This window comes from Petromyzon marinus, chromosome 16 (genome assembly GCF_048934315.1).
Source record: "Petromyzon marinus isolate PM22_M1 ecotype Great Lakes invasive population chromosome 16, UKy_Petmar_22M1.pri1.0, whole genome shotgun sequence".
Lineage (NCBI taxonomy): Eukaryota > Metazoa > Chordata > Hyperoartia > Petromyzontiformes > Petromyzontidae > Petromyzon > Petromyzon marinus.
The window spans coordinates 9,590,234-9,605,673 of record NC_133682.1 but is presented as its reverse complement, the minus strand read 5'-3'; the positions used below and the strand labels follow the sequence as shown (position 1 = coordinate 9,605,673).

The following is a 15,440-nucleotide window of genomic DNA, read 5'->3' as shown; positions in this document are numbered from 1 at the left end:
CTCACTTCCAAGCCGCAAAGTCGACGCAGAAACACACCGTACAGCCGCCAAAGTCGCTCCCAAGCGTACGAATAAAGTTGATCGGCGATAATAAATAACAAAAGTAGCGGAGCACGCGAAGCCGCTCACCTGAACACGGGGTAAGGGGGGGTGGGTGAGGAGGAGGGTGGGGGGGGGCAAAGTCGTCCCCTGCACTCCAAAGCAACTCCGCAACACTGCGCGGCAGAACGCCCCGGCCGCAGAATGGGGTGGGGGGGGCGGTGACGCGGTCCCGGCTTGGGGGTGGGTGGGGAGAAGTAGGCGGGGCCCAATTGACTTTATGGGCGGGGTTCTACGGTAGGTGGGTGGGTAGGGGGGGGGGCTGCCCTCGCGTCCCTGGGCGGAGACGTGGACGGGGTGGGCCGCGGGGTGGGTGTGTGGGGGGTGGGAGTGTGGAGAGCCGCGTCACGCCCGCGAGATTAATGCGCGGGCCGGGTGTGGTGACGATGAGGGCAAGAGTGAGGGGGCTGTAGTTCGAGCGGTGTGGTGGTGGTAGTGGTGGGGGGATTGCGGGGGCGTAGTGAGGGGCGGGGCTGACCGGCGCTACTTTTCCCGCGTGCACACAAACGCGCCTTTTGTGTGCGCGCGCGCGAGGGTGGGTGGGTGGTTCGCCCCCCCCCGCCCCCTCCTCCTCCACACCCCCCGCCGCCCCTCCCCTCATTCCACCCCCCACCCACTTACACCTTAAGAGAGCAATGGAGCATTCATTCCCAAGACAACCTGACCGCCCGTAGCTATGCGCGATGCAATACACACGGTGGTGGGGTGGCTGGTGGTGGTGGCTGTGGTGGCTGTGGTGTTGGTGTTAAGTCTGCCCTAGACGTTCGCCTCTGCGTTCCAAGTGCCGCGCAAAATCCTCAAACAAAGCGTCTTGAGGAACTCCTCTCCGTGGATTTGGTTTTCGTTCGTCGTTCAATTTACCTCAGGAAAGTTGAACATTTGTCGGGGTTTATTTTTATTTAAATAATCGACTTTTATTTCTTGTTGGGGGTTTCCTCAGCAAAATGACGGCAATTCCACGTTACTATGTCGGGAAGTAACAGAGTCTTAATGCACGCAAAGGTTGTCAATTAAAAGGTCACGCGGTGTTGTTGATTTACGCAGTTTAACATTCGTATGTGTTATTGTTGTTGGACCAAGTGATGGGAATTTCACATTCATATGGCAGGAATCAAAACGAATATTAATCAATATACAGTAGAACCCCGACTAGCGACCACCCCCTGTTAAGGACAAATCGCTTAACGACGGCCCCCCAGAGAGCCCAATGTGTAGTGTATAGTGTAGTATATAGTAGTGTATAGTGTAGTGTATAGTAGTGTATAGTGTAGTAGTGTATAGTGTAGTATAGTGTAGTATAGTGTAGTATATAGTGTAGTATAGTAGTGTATAGTGTAGTATATAGTAGTGTACAGTGTAGTATATAGTAGTGTATAGTGTAGTGTATAGTGTAGTATAGTAGTGTATAGTGTAGTATAGTAGTGTATAGTGTAGTATAGTAGTGTATAGTGTAGTATAGTAGTGTACAGTGTAGTATATAGTAGTGTATAGTGTAGTGTATAGTAGTGTATAGTGTAGTATAGTAGTGTATAGTGTAGTATAGTAGTGTATAGTGTAGTATAGTAGTGTATAGTGTAGTGTATAGTGTAGTATATAGTAGTGTATAGTGTAGTGTATAGTAGTGTATAGTAATGTATAGTGTAGTGTATAGTGTAGTGTATAGTGTAGTATAGTAGTGTATAGTGTAGTATAGTAGTGTATAGTGTAGTATAGTAGTGTAGTATAGTAGTGTATAGTGTAGTATAGTAGTGTATAGTGTAGTATAGTAGTGTACAGTGTAGTATATAATAGTGTAGTGTATAGTGTAGTATAGTAGTGTATAGTGTAGTATAGTAGTGTATAGCGTAGTATAGCAGTGTATAGTGTAGTATAGTAGTGTATAGTGTAGTGTATAGTGTAGTATATAGTAGTGTACAGTGTAGTATATAGTAGTGTATAGTGTAGTATATAGTAGTGTATAGTGTAGTGTATAGTAGTGTATAGTGTAGTATAGTAGTGTATAGTGTAGTGTATAGTGTAGTAGTGTATAGTGTAGTGCATAGTGTAGTATAGTAGTGTATAGTGTAGTGTATAGTGTAGTATAGTAGTGTATAGTGTAGTATAGTAGTGTATAGTGTAGTGTATAGTGTAGTATATAGTAGTGTATAGTGTAGTGTATAGTAGTGTATAGTGTAGTATAGTAGTGTATAGTGTAGTATATAGTAGTGTATAGTGTAGTGTATAGTGTAGTATAGTAGTGTATAGTGTAGTATAGTAGTGTACAGGGTAGTATATAGTAGTGTATAGTGTAGTATAGTAGTGTATAGTGTAGTATATAGTAGTGTATAGTGTAGTGTATAGTGTAGTATATAGTAGTGTGTAGTGTAGTGTATAGTGTAGTATATAGTAGTGTATAGTGTAGTGTATAGTAGTGTATAGTGTAGTATATAGTAGTGTATAGTGTAGTATATAGTAGTGTATAGTGTAGTATATACTGTAGTGTATAGTGTAGTATAGTAGTGTAGTATAGTAGTGTATAGTGTAGTATATAGTAGTGTATAGTGTAGTATAGTAGTGTATAGTGTAGTATATAGTAGTGTATAGTATATAGTAGTGTATAGTGTAGTGTATAGTGTAGTATATAGTAGTGTATAGTGTAGTGTATAGTGTAGTATATAGTAGTGTATAGTGTGGTATATAGTAGTGTATAGTGTAGTGTATAGTGTAGTATATAGTAGTGTATAGTGTAGTATATACTGTAGTATAGTAGTGTAGTATAGTAGTGTATAGTGTAGTATAGTAGTGTATAGTGTAGTGTATAGCAGTGTATAGTGTAGTGTATACTGTAGTGTATAGTAGTGTATAGTGTAGTATAATGTGTAGTATATAGTAATGTATAGTGTAGTGTATAGTGTAGTATATAGTGTAGTATATAGTAGTGTATAGTCTAGTATAGTAGTGTATACTATAGTGTATAGTGAAGTGTATAGTAGTGTATAGTAGTGTATAGTGTAGTGTATACTGTAGTGTGTAGTGTATAGTGTGGTATATAGTAGTGTATACTGTAGTGTATAGTAGTGTATACTGTAGTGTATAGTGTAGTGTATAGTAGTGTAGTGTATAGTAGTGTAGTGTATAGTGTAGTGTATACTGTAGTGTATAGTATTTTTATAGTGTAATATATAGTAGTGTATAGTGTAGTGTATAGTAGTTGTATACCGTAGTGTATAGTAGTGTATAGTGTAGTGTATAGTAGTGTAGTGTATAGTAGTGTATAGTGTAGTGTATAGTAGTGTATAGTGTAATGTATACTGTAGTGTATAGTGTAGTGTATACTGTAGTGTATAGTAGTGTATACTGTAGTGTATAGTGTAGTGTATAGTATAGTGTATACTGTAGTGTATAGTAGTGTATACTGTACTGTATAGTGTAGTGTATTGTATACTGTAGTGTATAGTGTAGTGTATACTGTAGTGTAGTGTATAGTAGTGTATAGTGTAGTGTATAGTAGTGTAGTGTATAGTAGTGTATAGTGTAGTGTATAGTAGTGTATAGTGTAGTGTATACTGTAGTGTATAGCGTAGTGTATACTGTAGCGTATAGTAGTGTATACTGTAGTGTATAGTAGTGTATACTGTAGTGTATAGTGTAGTGTCTACTGTAGTGTATAGTGTAGTGTACAGTAGTGTATAGTGTAGTGTATAGTGTAGTGTATACTACAGTGTATAGTAGTGTATAGTAGTGTATAGTAGTGTATAGTGTAGTGTATAGTGTAGTGTCTACTGTAGTGTATAGTGTAGTGTACAGTAGTGTATAGTGTCGTGTATACTGTAATGTATACTGTAGTGTATAGTAGTGTATAGTAGTGTATAGTGTAGTGTATACTGTAGTGTATAGTGTAGTGTATACTGTAGTGTATAGTGTAGTGCATACTGTAGTGTATAGTAGTGTATAGTGTAGTGTATAGTGTAGTGTATACTGTAGTGTATACTGTAGTGTATAGTGTAGTGCATACTGTAGTGTATACTGTAGTGTATAGTGTAGTGTATACTGTAGTGTATAGTGTAGTGTATAGTAGTGTATAGTGTAGTGTATAGTAGTATAGTGTATAGTGTAGTATTGTAGTGTATAGTAGTGTATACTGTAGTGTATAGTGTAGTGTATACTGTAGTGTATAGTGTAGTGTATAGCAGTGTATAGTGTAGTGTATAGTGTAGTCACGTAGATAGGTTCAAAGAAAATAACAAAAACTAAGACAACAAAATAACAAAATATATATAAAACAATAAAAAAAAAAATTCTCACGACGTTTCGACCATAACTCAAACGGTCATCATCAGGTGTGTCGGTTTGCATAAATTTATTTTGAAAACGGCATATTTATTTATATATATAAAAATAACGTTTGCGTCACGCGCAACGATGGCAGTTTGCCAGGACTAGTCCATCTATTTTTTGAAAAGAGGAGGGGGAAGACGAAATTTGTTTTTATGTATGCTGTCTGAAAGGCACTGTAAGCGTGAACAATCAATCAAGAACTGAAATGATTTATCAAATCTTTCCAATGATTGCTAAGATAGAATCCATCTTCTCGGTTGAAATTGTCTCTGTGTTTGTATATGTGGATAGCCTCATGAACGAATCTCTCATGGAAGCCAGATGGCTTACAAAGAACCTCCGTCTTGGAAAAGTCAATGGCATGTGAGCCTACTGAATTAGAACAATGATCTGCTACGGCCGAGGTGTTGGTCCTACCGTGTTTAAGGTCTGCTTTATGTTCACGAATGCGGTCCGAGATATGGCGTTTGGTTTCTCCAATGTAACTACTACCACAGAGGCAACTTAGTTTGTAGACACCAGGGTATTGTATGTCCGAAATAGATGGCAAGATACCTTTTTTGGATGTCCTAATTAAAAAGAGACCTGATGGTTCAATGAGCCACTCTGTCTACAGGAAAGCTACCCATACGGATGCTTATCTGAAACCGGATTCCCACCACCATCCATCACAGAAGAATTCTCTCATCAAGACTCTGTATCATAGAGCCCAATGCATATCCGACCAGGAACACATAAGCAGTGAACTCAAGCACGTACACCAAGCTCTTAGGGCTAAGGGTTACTCCGACTATACAATCCGCAAAGCTATCACTCAAACCATGAAGAAGAACCCTCTTGAGGAGCCTTTCAAAACCATCACTTTACCCTACATTGCTGGGATCACAAAAAAGATCTCCAAAATCTTGAATAAACACAAGATCCAGGTCCGTTTCAACACATTACATAAAATCCGTGATCTGGTTCCTTCTGTAAAAGATGTGATTCCGGACATACAATACCCTGGTGTCTACAAACTAAGTTGCCTCTGTGGTAGTAGTTACATTGGAGAAACCAAACGCCATATCTCGGACCGCATTCGTGAACATAAAGCAGACCTTAAACACGGTAGGACCAACACCTCGGCCGTAGCAGATCATTGTTCTAATTCAGTAGGCTCACATGCCATTGACTTTTCCAAGACGGAGGTTCTTTGTAAGCCATCTGGCTTCCATGAGAGATTCGTTCATGAGGCTATCCACATATACAAACACAGAGACAATTTCAACCGAGAAGATGGATTCTATCTTAGCAATCATTGGAAAGATTTGATAAATCATTTCAGTTCTTGATTGATTGTTCACGCTTACAGTGCCTTTCAGACAGCATACATAAAAACAAATTTCGTCTCCCCCCTCCTCTTTTCAAAAAATAGATGGACTAGTCCTGGCAAACTGCCATCGTTGCGCGTGACGCAAACGTTATTTTTATATATATAAATAAATATGCCGTTTTCAAAATAAATTTATGCAAACCGACACACCTGATGATGACCGTTTGAGTTATGGTCGAAACGTCGTGAGAATTTTTTTTTATTGTTTTATATATATTTTGTTATTTTGTTGTTTCTCTTCAACGTGACTTTACCGAAAAAACTAAGAATATGAATTACTGCAGTCACGAAAGCTTTAAATCAAAAAATAAAAACTAAGACGTTTCGATCGCAACACAAGTGTGTATAGTGTAATGTATAGTATTGTAGTGTATAGTAGTGTAGTGTATAGTGTAGTGTATAGTAGTGTATAGTGTAGTGTAGTGTCTCCATGGAGCCCAATGTGTTCGCTTACCGACCATTCCCCTATTCAAGACGGGCTTTTGTAGTTGCAATAAACATGAATTAATGCATCGATTAACCGCATTTCTTTTAATATGAAGGTATTATGTTATTAGTATCTTAATGTATTAATGTTTCAATATTACAAGGTACGTTATTTTGGGGTGAAAGAGGGTAACTTTCGCTGCTATCGGAACGAATTAATCATTTAACATGCAATCCCTATACTCGCTTAACGACCAAATCACTTAACGAGCGGTTTCGTGGAACCAATCAGCGTGGTTAAGAGGAGGAGGAGGTGGTGGTTGTTCTACTGCACAACATTTGACGATTCAATTTTAATTGAGGACGAACTCCCCCTGCCCGCACGCCTGCGCGTGATCAACGTCAGGCATGGGGGGGGAGGCTGCGGCGGTGACGTCATCACGCACAAGTTCGACAGGCTGCTGGTGACGTCATCACGCACAAAACCGGCTCAACTGGCTGCTGGTGACGTCATGACGCAGACGTGCGCGCGCGCGCGCCAGCCAGCCAGCCCCGTGGCCAGCCAGAAAAAAACTTTTTTTTTTCAATCTAATATACCGTAAAATTAAATAGCATGAGCAAAACAAGTCACCACATCCACTACTGACGCTGACTGTATGCAGAAATAGCCTGCAGATTTGGGCAATGCTCCTTTTGCATAGGAGAAAAAAAAACACAAATATTATCATTGTGAGTAAAACTGCAGTGCTGTTATTAGATAAAAAAAAATACAATGAGAAGCTGACATGAAGGTTTGTGAAATCCCACGTGTACAGGTTTCGTGTGAATGGTGTGTCGTGAAACAGCAAGTGTTCAATATTTTCCCACGAATTTCAATGATAAACATTGCACCTTTCAAAAAGTATGTTAATCGCACAAATTATTTTAACTGCTGTATTTTATATATAAATACGAACATCCCCTTTGTCAGTCCACTGCTCGATGAAGACCCTTTGGCCCAGGCTGTGTCAGTGACGAGAGCGGATCCGCGATCACTCGCCACTCACGCTCGCCGTGGCCAGGTGAACCTGGCTTCGCGGTGCCAGGCGCCTTAGGGCCGTCCATAAATGACGTCACGCACCTGGAGGGCGGGGGGGTCAGACATTTGTGACGATGTGTGACGAGGGGGGAGGGGGGGTGTTTGAGAAATGTGACGTCACATCAAAATGCGCAACTTTAAATAAATATAGACAACACGTTCCACTTATATTCTTGGTTCTTTCGGTAAAGTCACGTAGAAGGGAAACAATAAAATAATAAAAATATAAAACAATAAAAATTATCACGACGTTTCGACTGCAACACAAGCAACGCAAGCAATCATCACACCTGATCATGATTGCTTGTGTTGCAGTCGAAACGTCGTGATAATTGTATTGCTTTTATATTTTTATTATTTTATTGTTTCCCTTCTACGTGACTTTACCGAAAGAACCAAGAATATGGATCCCTGCAGTCACGAAAGCTTTAAATCACGTTCTACTTAATTAAATAGACTTTTTGATCAATGTTTTCTCCTACAACATCTGAGTGCAGCGCCACATTAAAAACGCACTACAACGACAATAGTTTAAAGCGATTTCAAGCATGTTTTATATATTTTTGGGGAGGGGGGGGGCAGAGCTTTGTGACGTCATATTTGAGGGGGAGGGGGGGTCTGACTTTTTGTGACGCCGTGTGACGATGGGGGGGGGGGGGGTCAAAAATCGTCCAAAATCGCGTGACGTCATTTATGGACGGCCCCTTTACCGCTACGCCACGGCTCCCAAAAAGGCCAATTACACCGCGCAAACATTGGGTCGACATTGGCACGCGTTTGGAACTGCCCGGACCAAACGTTTGCCCAACGTTGAATGCCATCGGGCTGGAATCCAGGAAAACCTTTCTGCTCTAGCAGCCCGATGATAATGAAGACGTCGGCTCTTGCTGGGAAGCGCCTCGTTGAGGAGCCGACTGTGGAAGCATCCAGCCCGACGGCATGGTGGGGAGGGGGGGAGGTGTGGGTTCTTGTAGGTCCTCCTTGTTGGAGCGGCAGAGCGTCTTGCCAGCACAATAAGCCACGGGAGCGGAGTGGGCTTCAGGGCGGTGCCGCCGATGATGCAAAGTGCGTTGTTGAATTTTGGTACACCAACGAAAAACTCATTTGAAAACTCATTTCTTTAGAACTGCACATCCGATTAACACGGTCGGCTTTGTACGGTGCGAAAGATGTTCAACATACATATCAATGCCACTTCGGTCCACCTAAACGATTAGTTCAACATAAGTGTGGTCCTCCTATAACGTGGTAGTTGCCTTCCTGAAGAACATTAAGTTATGGAAAAATCGCTCCAGCAGCAGCAGCGCTGTGGGAGAGATGCGCGACCGCCTTCCACAGAACGGGGATCGGAAGAATCGCGCCGTGCTGGGACCGTGGTGAAGTTCAAAGCATGAAACGGATCACTCGACGAATGTCGCCATCCATGCAACATCCATGGGGGCACCACGGTGATGAGAAGTTAACTCCCTCGCTTGGTGTACAGAAGGTCGTGGGTTACATCCCGAGCCCGACGCCTGTTGTATATTTGGAGCCTGAATGTCTCTCCTCCCGTGTTCGCGTGGATTTTTCTCCTTAACCTCTGGGTTTTCCCTCCATATTTAGAATCAACGTGCGCTTAAAGTATTTCGTTGCTCTAGATTGCCGCATGATAAGCCACTTCGTTGAGCTATCATTTGTGATAGCCAGGCCACTTCTGAAAAAAGAGCTATACAGCTCAGTGAGCCTTACCTAGTAAAATAAAATAAAATGTTTGTAGTTTTTTTCCCCCGCCAAATATTTTTCTCCAAGTCCTAAACCAATCACCTGCTTTCTAATGCCTGGCCGTGCCCCATACGTCGTTCATCTTTGACCTGTGGTGACCTCACGTGATCCTTACATTAGTTTTATGTGTCCCCCTGTACATGTAAAGTGTTTACTATCTTCAGTTACAAATTTATCACATTTTACAAAGTCCTATACAGCACTTTAAGCAAGTACATCATTACGTCGAATTGCATTTAGCTATTTACTTTTTTGTTTTAATCAGTTGTATCCAATATCATGCCTCATTAGGATGCAATGGTCAACCCACGCCTACAATCAAATAATCATGTTGACAGAAAGGCAAACACGATTGCACCCTCATTCATGTCAATGGGCGAACGCGCAGCTGTGCAGTTATAAGGCTTAACCATAATTGTAGTCTATAATTTTAATTATTATAATTACAATTTAGTGATGCGCTTTTATTGCAATTCCAGTCCTTGTGGCAATGTCCTGCTATACATAAATAGCAGGTTAATCAACAATAATGATAGCAGCGTTCTTTGTTTTACTGCCAGTGACAAAAAAGAAAGACGTGAATGTTTTGACTATATGGCCTTATTGAGGGTATTTTGAATAACTGGCCCTAAATTTCGATTTAAAGCTTTCGTGACTGCAAGGATTCATCTTCTTTGGTTCTTTGGGTAAAGTCACGTAGAATGAGAATAAAATAATAAATAGATAAAATAAAATAACACAATAAAATTCTCACGACGTTTCGGCCACAACACAAGCGGCCTTCATCAGGTGAAGGGACGAGACTGTCTGGATGACAGCGCTGGAGCGCTCCAGCGAACCAAAGAAGAACTGGCCCTAAGTATTGTATATTGGGCTGTAAAAGGATTTTTCTGTAGGCCAATTAGAAATACTGTAGTGCCAATAACATACTTTGCTCTCAGCGACAGTACATAATCATGTAATAGTATTTCAGTAATTGGAGATATTTTATTTCACGGGAATTAAATTAAAAAAATAGAAGCTGATGATATTAAGGAATGAGAAGTGTTCATGCAATAGGAGTAATCTGCAACAAGGCACAACAAAAGCTTTGTAAACTTAGTTTTTTTTTAAATGCCACTATAACTGTTTTTAATGTACAAATATTTATTTTTTTAAATTACAAATACATAAAAATCAATCCAGAGCAACAGTGATGAGTTGGTACCAACTAATTTTGCTGTTCTACGTCGAGTAGCACTTGACAATGCAATCCATCTAAAAAAATGGTATATTTATTTTAATACGTGACGGTTTTCTTATATTTTATCCAAGGTGTATACGTTTCTTCAAATGATGTAACCTAAATATGGTTATACTGGTAGGAACCTCCTGGTTACACCAGCCCACATGGGATTATTGTGTCCGTCCGTCCGTCGTGCATCCAAAAATGGGAGGGGTGGGGCTGGGTGGAGAGGGGCTGGGTGGGGAGGGGCTGGGTGGGGAGGGGAGGGTGGGGAGGGGCTGGGTGGGGAGGGTGGGGAGGGGAGAGTGGGGAGGGGCTGGGTGGGGAGGGTGGTGAGGGGAGGGTGGTGAGGGGCTGGGTGGGGAGGGTGGGGAGGGGCTGGGTGGGGAGGGTGGGGAGGGGCTGGGTGGGGAGGGTGGGGAGGGGAGGGTGGGGAGGGTAGGGAGGGGAGGGTGGTGAGGGGCTGGGTGGGGAGGGTGGGGAGGGGCTGGGTGGGGAGGGTGGGGAGGGGCTGGGTGGGGAGGGTGGGGCTGGGTGGGAGGTGGGAGGGGTGGGGCTGGGTGGGGAGGGGCTGGGTGGGGTGGGTGGGGCTGGGTGGGGGGTGGGAGGGGTGGGGCTGGGTGGGGAGGGGCTGGTCACCCCGTGGTGCCCTTATAAAACTCAACGTTTAACCTACTCACGCCGGCTTGTGCCCGCCCTCACAGTCGGGCATATTTGCGGAATACACCACGTGGTGCCGCCATTGACCCTGGCCATTGACCGAGAAACCAACGTTCCTACCAGCCCCCTCCGCAGGAATGTGTTCATATAGAGGTAAACTCACGAATACAAATAATTGGAAATAAAAATCCCAATTAACTATTTTCTTAACGATACAATTCAGAAGCGGCTGTTGACTTAACAAGGGGGTTATATTTCGTATGTTGAACTTCTTTCGCGCCGTACATAGCCAACCGCGCTAATCGGAGGTGCGTGTGAAGGACACCAAACGAAACACAAAAAGTAATATTTTTAAAAACTTTTTTTAAAACACGCTTTTTAAGAAATGTATTAGTCATGGCACAACTCCACGACCCCAGGAAGTGTCCCCGAAGCTTGCCATAACTTAAGGGGTCGTGGCCAATTACAGCCAACGTCAGTTGAGCGTGGACAATTAGACCCAAGCCGAAACATAACGTATAAAAAAGATTGTTTAAAAATATATACTTTTTATGATAGAACATAGTATTGTCATCAATATGACATAAGTATACCAAGTTTGCAGTCGATACCACATTGGGCAGTGTGTTAAAATTGAGTTACAAGATTTGAGGATACAACGACGACAACAACAACAGACAGAGTGAGTTAAAAGAAAGCGAGTAATAATAAGAAAAAGCACTTCAAAGACGGCGGTTACATATCGATATAGAAGGCATGTGTGGGACCCATCGTCTCAAGCACGCTGATAGAAAGTCAACTCAGATGCTGTAAGAAGAGAGGAAGACCACATCAGAAGCAAGGGAGGGGATGAACACGGAAGCGCAAAGGTGGAGACTGGGTGGCAGACCTAGCGAATGGTGGTTCTCAGCGGTGATGCAGGACAACGAAGGGGTATGGGGTGAATGTATAGAGATGGCCAAGGACAAGAATGAGTTGAGAAAGGGGAGCCAAGAAGCCGAGACCCGCACGTGAGTGGTGAAAACGCCAGGAAAGACGTATGAACATATACCGATCAAATATTTTACTCCGTGCCGCAATAACTCACCTCTGATAAACCACAGCAAGTATTTTGCAGACCTGAAAACTTGGTATTAAAAAGCCAGGGTTGCTAAGGAAAACACCCACGTAACGAGCAAAGAAAATACGAACGATTAAAAAAACTCTGACGTTCAAATAAACCACAGCCAGTTCCGTGAATTTCGTGTTTTTTCAAAGTCTCTTGAAATGCCGTGCTTTGGAAGCATATTCGCCCATTTAGAAATATTACCAAGCAAGCCTGGACAAAAATCATCACGTACGTGTGTTACCACTGGCTGTGCAAATGTGCAATGTGTGCTGTGTTGGCAAGGAACGCTGGCAGCAAAGGACACGGGCTGGGATTTATATGATAAAATATTTAGGTGGCGATTGGAGGCGATAATGATCGCCAGTGTCTTGAGATATAGTGGTATTTACATGCCTTGTAAATCCAGATTGTCACGTAATTGTATCAGCGTGTTCATTGCCATGAAGATTACTACCATGGTTTTAATGGCAATATTGCCATTTTGTGTTCACTAAGCCATAGTGGAAAATTGAGCTGTCAAGTGCTGTGCGTGTGAAAAAGTAAAATATTTTATTTAATGCAAACAGCCAGCGGTGACATATGTATCGAGAACACGATCAATGACAAAGAACATGGTATGAAAATTGTTTCGCATCCAAAAAAAGCAAGAAAACTATTCAAGTGAGGAATAACTCAAACGGACGGGTGTCGGAGAATGTAGCGCTTAGCAGGGGCGGAGCCACAGGGAGGGCTGGGGGGGGGGGCTTGGCCCCCCCTGAAATTTTGGGAAAGTCGGTAATCGGGATAACCGGATATCCGGCTGCTGCAAAATGCTGCAGGCTGCCACCTCGTGCTGCCCTGCAGGCTGCCACCTTGTGCTGCCCTGCAGGCTGTCACCTCGTGCTGCCCTGCAGGCTGCCACCTCGTGTGCTGCTCTGCAGGCTGGCACCTCGTGCTGCCCTGCAGGCTGTCACCTCGTGCTGCCCTGCAGGCTGCCACCTTGTGTGCTGCTCTGCAGGCTGCCACCTTGTGTGCTGCCCTGCAGGCTGCTTGAGCGGCAGCCTTTTGAACTTATCGAACTTATTAGCCACGTCAGCGGCTCCGACCTATTAATAAACTCCGCGTTCAAATCCAATAAAATGTGTTTTATACATTTGTGGCGCCCATTGGAAAACATACACTGGGTATCTCACAATATTGAAGTCAGCCCCCCCAAAGTCAAAATCCTGGCTCCGCCCCTGGCACTTAGACCGAGCAAGAGACATACAATCGTTAAGAAATAGCAAGACAAACTTGTGCAGGGCATTGTACTGTAGCAGCTGACGGTTTATGGAGTGGCATCGCTTAACAACCAAAGGGGAGACGGAGTAATGACACAAGGCCATACACGTTAGGCCAAACTGAATTGCAATTACGCAGCAGTGGCAAAAGCTCTAATCTCAATCAGCATGAGAATGCCTTCATCCATCATCATCACCAGATGCACTTAGGCGACGTTAGCCTGTTGCGCCAATCGTAGCCGCTGTGTTCTACCACGTCGGTACGAGGCCGCCTGCAAGGCGAGGCCAGTGTCGCGAGAAGATCCGACGAACCTCACGAGTCACTCGGACGGCCGACTCGACGGTGCCGTGACAACAGACGGCCAAGGTCCGCTGTCTGCCTGGGCGGGATAGAAAGCCGGGCACGGCATGCTGGAGCTACGTCGACGCACTCTTTGCAATAAGGCCACACGGACGGAGACGCCTTGAGCGGACGATGTCCGTCGACGAGCAGGAAGACCGCTCGAACGACGAGACTTTCGGCGTTGCGAACAAAGCCGTTGCATCTGATGCCAAGGTGCCGTCGTCACTGGCAGCTGTGAGTGGTTGGCCTGCGGCCGGGTTTTTGGTGTCTGACTGCGGGAGAGTCGGCGTATTCATCGGCGCGTTTAAATGGCCCAACGATGACAAATTGGACTTAACGCTCAGCTGAAATGAAGCATCACGTGACGGAAATATTCCTGGGCGCGGGCCATTAATTTCGTTTCAATCCATTGCACAAAGACGTGGTATAATCGGTTGACTGGCACAGTATGGCCTTTTGGCGTCATCTGGTCGAGCACCAATTGAGACGAGGCTCAAAAGAAAGCTGTCTCTGGTGTGGACCAATCAGTTTCAAGGACATTGCATATATTGTCAGAGTGTGTTTTGTTTGCATTTTGACTGCAGGTATTGTGGTTAATGCAGTAACATGAATCCTTGTAAAAAAAAGGTTTCAGTTTTGTTGCCAGAAAAAAGGGGGAAAACCCTATTATTATATTTTGGTACTGGCAAAGGAGGTCTAATGATGTACTACAGCAGGTTCAGCAAGTATTTGAACAGATGATGATGATGGTGTGCTCAGCTGAGTTATCTTGGTTACGTGAATACTGTGCAGTACTTATATAAATACATATACGCATTGCCTACCGCTCCACTAATATCACTCTACACCCCTTCTCATGCTCTGAGAGCCAGCAACCAAGGCCGTATGTCAAAGCCACAAGTCAACCTTTGTCCTGTGGGAGGTCGCTCCTTCTCCTCTGCTGCAATTACCTCCCCCCCAGCCATCCGTGCCATTGACTTTCTGCCCTTGTTCAAACTACAATCTCAAGAGCTTCATCGTCTCTGCCTTTATAAACCAGAACTATTTTTTTTATTTTACCAAGTAAGGCCCACTGAGCTGTATAGATATTTTTTCAGAAGCGACCTGGCCTCATATTATTACTGAACGAAACGGCTTATCGCATGGAAATATATTGCGGCCAAATGCTCTAAACGCGTGATGTTGATGTTGATTCCAAATATGGAGGGAAAAACCGGAGGACCCGGAGAAAAGCCCACACTCTCACGGGGAGAGACAGACACGCAAACTCCAACTATACAGATGTCAGGGTCGGGATCGAACCCGCGACCTCCTGTATACCAGGCGAGATGGTTAACCATCTCACCGGAGAAAAGCCCACACTCTCACGGGGAGAGACAGACACGCAAACTCCAACTATACAGGTGTCAGGGTCGGGATCGAACCCGCGACCTCCTGTTTACCAGGCGAGATGGTTAACCATCTCACCGGAGAAAAGCCCACACTCTCACGGGGAGAGACAGACACGCAAACTCCAACTATACAGGTGTCAGGGTCGGGATCGAACCCGCGACCTCCTGTATACCAGGCGAGATGGTTAACCATCTCACCACCGTGGCACCCCTTTGAGTGTCTTTAACTCGATATATATGTATTTAAAAGCTATTTTACATACTGTACACCAACTTTTCCCCATCGTGATGGCATATGTCCCAATGTTTTGTACACTGTCATGAGATGCGGCTGCATTCAGACGCTACGTAAATCCAAATTGCGTTGCGTTCTTCTCCAACGTGTTGTTCGGCACGGTGTC

General features: G+C 43.8%; 1 protein-coding gene across 3 annotated transcripts in view; it reads right to left on the bottom strand.

Moving 5' to 3' along the window:
- The window catches only part of LOC116942843 (mothers against decapentaplegic homolog 1-like), a 43,361-nt gene extending 43,123 nt beyond the window's left edge, over positions 1-238 (bottom strand). Inside the window, exon 1 of one of the 3 annotated variants that reach the window (XM_032955198.2) lies at positions 130-238. The gene's annotated coding sequence lies outside the window, so the exon portion shown is untranslated. Of the gene's footprint in view, positions 1-5 lie in introns of all 3 variants that reach the window. The other 2 variants (XM_032955197.2, XM_076067497.1) reach the window with 2 other exon arrangements.
- Between the last annotated feature and the right edge of the window lie 15,202 nt (positions 239-15,440).